Genomic DNA, 7,413 nt, shown 5'->3' with positions numbered 1-7,413 from the left:
TCTACACCGCCATGGTCGAGTCGTTAACCAAGGGTGAGCTCGTGCAAGATACCATTCTGGTCACTAACCAAGCATCTTTCGTACTCTTTGACTGTGGTGCCACTCATTCCTTTATTTCAGTAAAGTTTGATGAACACTTGCACTTACCTGTTAGTCCTTTAAACAATGTTCTCGACGTGTATAATCCAATTGAGAAGAATACTGTTTGTGCGACCTACATACCAGTTTTGAACGTAGTCTTAGTCGATCGACACTTGCCCGCTCGTGCTATCTTGCTTGAGATGACAAAATTCGACGTCATCCTAGGCATGGATTGGTTGCACAAGTACCATGCCAAAATCTTTTATCGTGGTAGTAGAATTGTTTTGTCTCCACCAGGGATGCCTAAGGTGGAATTCAAGATCGTGACACCGACTCGAGCTAGCAAGATAATTTCTTCGCTAAAGGCGCAAAACTACCTAAGAAGGGGATGCACTGCCTTTTTAATTAGTGTTGTCCAGTCTAAGTCATTGCAAGTTTCGATCAGAGATTTGGAGGTTGTGCGTGATTATCCAGATGTCTTCCCACAGGAGCTGCCAGGACTTCCCCCGCCTCATGAAGTGGAATTCAACATCGAATTGCTATCGGGTACCACGTCAATTTCTAAAGCTCCATACTGAATGGCACCAACTGAGCTCGAGGAGCTCAATAAGCAATTGCAGGAGTTGATGGATTTGGGTTTCATTCGCCCCAGTGTCTCACCCTGGGGAGCTCCTATCCTATTCGTTAAAAAGAAGGATGGATCGTTGCGATTGTGCATTGATTATCGAATGCTCAATCAGGCCACAATAAAGAATAAGTATTTGTTGCCTCACATTGAGGATCTTTTCGATCAGCTAAGGAAGGCTAGGATATTCTCTAAAATCAACCTTAGATCTGGGTACCATCAACTCAGAATTAAGGGAGATGATATCTCTAAAACAGCTTTTTGAACCAGGTATGGGCATTACGTGTTTACTGTCATGTCTTTCGGACTCACCAACGCTCCTGCAGCCTTCATGGACCTTATGAACCGTGTGTTCAAACCCTTTTTAGAAACCTTCGTAATCGTGTTCATCGATGACATCCTGGTGTACTCGGAGACCTGGGATCAACATCGCGAACACCTGATTATAATTTTGGAGACCCTGCTGAAGGAGTGTTTATTCACTAAGTTCTCCAAGAGCGAGTTTTGGCTCAAGGAGGTTATGTTTTTGGGGCTTGTTATATCCAAGAAAGGAGTATCCGTAGATCCTGCCAAGGTGGAGGCTGTACTAAGTTGGCAACAACCGAGAAATGTTCGTGACATCAGGAGTTTTCTTGGATTAACTAGATATTATCGAAGATTTATCCAGGACTTTTCCAAAATCTCTCTACCTATGACAAAACTGCTAAAGAATGAGGCTAAGTTCGTGTGGGACAATACGTGCGAAAACAGTTTTCAGATGCTGAATGAGCGACTTACTACCACTCCTATCTTGGCCTTGCCTTCGGGACAAGGTGGCTTCGTGATCTATATGGACGCTTCAGAAACAGGCTTAGGATGTGTCCTAATGCAAAATGAGAAAGTAATCTCCTACGCCTCGCGCCAACTCAAAATCCATGAGAAGAATTACCCGACCCATGATTTGGAGTTAGCAGTCGTGGTCTTTGCTTTGAAGATATGACAACACTATTTATACGGGGAATAGTTCGAGGCTTTTATGGATCACAAGAGCCTTAAGTACTTATTCTCGCAGAAAGAGTTGAACATGAGGCAACGACGTTGGTTAGAATTCTTAAAAGATTATGATTTTATCATTTCCTACCATCCAGGAAAGGCAAATGTTGTAGCTGACGCTCTCAGCCACAAGGCTTCCGGTGTTTCTTTCAATCTATTATATGCTGGTTGGAAGCTTTTTGAAGATCTGGTTTCTTGGGAACCATTTGCGGTCACGCAGCATTCTATCAGACTTTCCAGCCTAGTGGCCCAGCCTATGCTTTTAGCAAAGATTGTTGCTGGGCAAAGGATTGACGCACAATACATAAAGTTGAAGGCTCAAGCACAACAGGTCGATACCCCCTTCTGTCTAAAGGAAGCTTATATCATCTCTGGGTCCTAAACGATCCTATTTTGAGAGACGAGGTTGTCACGGAGGCTCACAAGTCCAGATACACGATCCGCTCGGGAGGCACGAAAGTGTTCAAAGACCTGCAGTGAGGTTATTGGTGGAACAGAATGAAGCAAGACGTGGTCGAGTATATCGCCAAGTGTTTGACTTGTCAACAGATTAAGATCGAGCATCAACGACCTGGCAGAGTGATGCAGCAGATAGAAATCCCACAATGGAAATATGAAGACATCACTATGGACTTTATCATCGGTTTGCCGAGGACTCAGAGAAAGCATGATGCGATTTGGGTGATCGTCGACCGACTCACCAAATCGGCACATTTCCTCCCTATCTGCCTCAGTCAGTCACTCGATAGTCTGGCGGACCTCTACGTTCGGGAGATTGTAAAATTACATGGTGTTCCAGTGTCTATCATCTTCGATCACGACCCAAGGTTCACCTCAAGGTTTTGGGGGCAATTGCAGTTGGCCTTGGGTACAAATTTGAAGTTTAGCACCTCTTTCCACCCTCAAACCGACGGGCAGTCTGAACGCACGATTCAGACTTTCACTACAAGAAACCTGTGGATTAGCGACGACCTAAATCCTACGCTAATCCATCGCTAAACAGCTTAGCGATGAATTAGCATCAGATTAGAGATGTATAGCTTCCATCATGAATTTTTTAACACTAATTAGCGACAGAATATATATGTTGCCCATTCTGTCGCTAAGTAGCAACGAAATGTATCTATCGCCAGTTCTGTCGCTAAGTTGCGATAGAATAACAAATGCCAACATCCATCGCAAGGTCGCCGTTACTATACAACGATTTTGGTGTTGCGACGGATTTATAATCGTCGCTAATCCGTCACTACATTTAACGCTAATAGTAACTAGCAATGGATATATCCATCGCTAATCCGTCACAAACAAAAAAAAATAAAAAAATTTATTTGAAAATTAAATATCGAGAAAAAATTCTCATGATACAATTTATATTTCCTGTACAATTTATATTTTCTGTGAATAAAAAACAAAGTACACATCAAAATACATATAAAAGGAAACTAAAACAATTAATCGATCTACTGTAAAATTCGCAAGTTCTAATTATTTATAATTCAACATTTATATTTTTGAAACAAAAAGAAGGTAGAACAAATTCAACACATGAATCTAATCATCGCCAAGATTTTGTGTGTCATCTTGTTCATTATCTTGATCTGTCCCTTCAGCTCTACTACACCGATTATCGCCAGCAACCTACACGAGAAAAGAAAGGTCAGTATTGATAAACAAAATATACTGAAATAAATCATACTCTATATATGAGTCTATCATGCTCATATGTGTTCTAAGGCAGTAAAAAAACTATATATGTGATTCTATCATGCTCATGTGTGTTTTAAGGCAATAAAAAAACTGTATATTTGATTTTATCATGCTCATATGTGTTCTTAAGGCGGTAAAAAAAACTTATATGTGATTCAATCATGCTCATATGTGCTCTAAGGTAGTCAAAAAAATGTATATGTGATTCTACCATGCTCATATGTGTTCTAAGGTAGGAAAAAAACTTTATATGTGATTCAATCATGCTCATATGTGTTCTAAAGACAGTAAAAAAATTGTTTTTGTGATTCTATCATACTTATATATATGTGCTCTAAGGCAGTAAAAAAACTATATATGTGATTCTATCATGCTCATATGTGTTCTAAGGCAGACAAAATATTGTATATGTGATTATATCATGCTCATATGTATTTTAAGGCAGTTAAAAAACTTTATATGTGATTCAATAATGCTCATATGTGTTCTAAAGGTAGTAAAAAACTTTATATGTGATTCTACAATGCTAATATGTGCTCTAAGGCAATAAAAAACCTATATATGTGATTCTATCGTGCTCATATGTGTTATAAGGCAGTAAAAAAACTTTATATGTGATTCTATCATGCTCATATGTGTTCTAAGGTAGGCAAAAAACTGTATATGTGATTATATCGTGCTCATATGTGTTCTAACGCATCCAAAAAAACTGTATAAGTGATTCTATCATGCTCATATGTGCTCTAAAGCAGTCAAAAAACTTTATATGTGATTCTATCACGATCATATGTGTTCTAAGGCAGGCAAAAAACTGTATATGTGATTTTATCATACTCATATGTGTTATAAGGCAGTCAAAAAAATTATATATGTGATTCTACCATGCTCATATGTGCTCTAAGGCAGTCAAAAAATTGTATATGTGATTTTATCATGCTCATATATGTTCTAAGATAGGCAAAAAACTTTATATGTAATTATATCATGCTCATATGTGTTCTAAGGCAGTCAAAAAAATTGTATATGTGATTCTATCATTCTCATATGTGCTCTAAGGCAATCAAAAAACTGTATATGTGATTCTACCATGCTCATATGTGTTCTAAGGCAGGCAAAAAACTCTATATGTGATTATATCATGCTCATATGTGCTCTAAGGCAGTCAAAAAATTTATATATGTGATTCTACCATACTCATATGTGCTCTAAGGCAGTCAAAAAACTGTATATGTGATTCTACCATGCTCATATGTGTTCTAAGGCAGTAAAAAAAATGTATATGTGATTCTATCGTACTCATATGTGTTCAAAGGTAGTAAAAAAACTGTATATGTGATTCTATCATTCTCATATGTGTTCTAAGGCAGTAAAAATATTATACTAAAATATTATATAAAAGGTCAGTATTGATAAAAAATATATACTGAAATAAATCATATGCAATGCACCTAAGTTAAGGCAATCAAAGTTATATGAAATCTAACGGCATGTAATACATCACATGAAACTTTCATACCTGAGAGGCACCTGTAAACAAAGCTCCCATGTTCTGCAAAAAACTGTTGAACTCATCCTGGAGCACGTCAACAATTGTTTCATGAAAGTAGTCACGCATTGTGTCTTTAACGATCTAGCGTACATCATCCCAAGAATCAGTCGGATGCTTGGAGTTGATGTTGACTGGAGAAGTCTCTGAGTCGTGACTGGAGGAGGCAACAACTGGTGAGGTGTTCATATTACTCTCAAACCTCAACACACGACCATTTTTGGGTTCACCTGTTGCAGTCACACATGTTGCAGGATCAAATGATGGATGCTTACTAGAGTCATTGTCATATCTCTGAGCCGTGACCGGAGGAGCCAACGACTGCTGAGGTGTTCATATTACTCTCAAACCCGAACACACGACCATTTTTTGGTTCACCTGCTGCAGTCACCCATGCTGCAGGATCAAATGATGGATGCTGAGTAAAGTCATCGCCATATCGTTTTACCATGTGTTGCTCATATGACTCTTACAAAATAATGTTTATAGTATAAATTAATAATTAAGAATTACAATGTTTATGATAACTTGTATATTACGATGATTATTAATACAATAAATACATACTGTTGTCATTCTCGCCTTCTCTGATACGAACTCTCTCGTGGTCTTACGTTTATATGTTTCAACAAACACATCCTTGTATGGCACAATGCCTCCTTTTTCTGCTTCCTGCGAAGTGAAATGATAAAAGATTTAGTTAACAGGTTTGCAATAATACTTATAAAAATGATTTGTTTATATATTGATGAGTTACCATTTTCTTCAGATGGCTCCCAAAAGTCCTAGATCCACCTGTGTGTAGACGGGCTTTGGGTATTTTCGCTCGATTTTGTGCAGCCTTCGCTAAGCAATTTCAAAATGCATCCCCAGCCCACTTGTCACACATTGCATCCCAAACATCTGACCTGATAGTAGGAGGTCCATGGCCATTCCACTGCAGTGGATCATCTATCCCGCCAGATGCTTTTCTTGCTGCAGTCTTCATATTGTGCAGCATGTCTGTAAATTGATTGACAACCACCTTCTGTCACATCTTTCTTACATCATGTTCCTTCATCGTAGTCGCGAAGCGATTCGAAGCCTACAAATATTTTTAGAAAGATAGTAGACATGACTATAACAAATAATTAAATATGAAACACATTAACTATAATAAATAACTATATACTGTGAATGAGGACCACAATCTGTCTATCACCTTTTTTGGATACTCTTTCCATTGAGCGATCGGTCATGGTAGATGTTGAAGTAGTGAATTCCTGATATCGCGTACTACTTCTTGTGGCTCGAACCTCATGTTGCACAAGAATTGGTACACAGTAAATATCAATATACAATATTTATAAGATATGCAATAAGTGAAAATGAAATACTTACGGTCGATTATCGATATACACTATTCGAATGAGTCTTCTTGTGCCAGACTGAGAAGACCCCGCATCCTGTGTTGGCTCCTGACTTGTATGATCAACTAGTGTAGGTGGGTCATATACAGGTGAAACATCATCCGTAAAAAAATATGTTAGAAATTCTCAGAATGCGCATTTCAACTAATCAAGCATCCAATTAGTTAAATGATATACCTATCAAAGGAGCCTGTGAAGATGAAGGCTGAGACTGGCTACTACTCGATGAACGACTATTGTAAGCTCCACGAATCATATTCTAACAAATAAAAAATGTCATGCAATACATTCAAATTGTTTCAAATCATTCACATCAAGTATTTCAATACATTCAAATAATTCGAATCAAGTATTTCAATACATTCAAATCATTGGAATACCTGCAAATCATTCAAATCATTGCAATATATTTCAATACATTCAAATCAAGTACTGCAATACATTCAAATCATTCAAATCATTGGAATACCTGCAAATCATTCAAATCATTACAATACATTCAAATCATTCACATCAAGTATTGCCATACATTCAAATCATTGTCACACATTTCTATACATTCAAATAATTCAAATCATTCATATCAAGTATTGCAATACATTCAAAATATTGGAATACATTAAAATAAAGGTTTGTATTACAAGATTTTGCTCACTAGCTCGAGAATTCTTCCCCATCACTTGTTTGACTTTCATATTCTTCTTCTTCTTCATCTTCTTCATCTTCTTCATCTTCTTTATCTTCTACTTCATTGTTTGCCCATCCACTTGGTATATCATTTGGATCACGTTCTTCTATGAATGTTCCATCGACCAATAGAGATATGACATGCATATCATGCGCAACATCATGACCATAAGAGAAGTCATAGATATCATCTGATTGATAGTAATCGCTCTCTTCAGTTAACTTGTCTTTCTGTAACTAATCATACTCAGGGTATAGTTTGGACTTCACCTTGCAAACTGCCCACCATTCATTTCTATCTGACTTTTTTGTACTCAAATATGAAG

The sequence above is a fragment of the Nuphar pumila genome, chromosome 11, assembly GCF_984573655.1.
Source record: "Nuphar pumila chromosome 11, dmNupPumi1.hap1.1, whole genome shotgun sequence".
Lineage (NCBI taxonomy): Eukaryota > Viridiplantae > Streptophyta > Magnoliopsida > Nymphaeales > Nymphaeaceae > Nuphar > Nuphar pumila.
The sequence above is the reverse complement of the archived record's forward strand: the minus strand, read 5'-3'. Positions refer to the sequence as shown.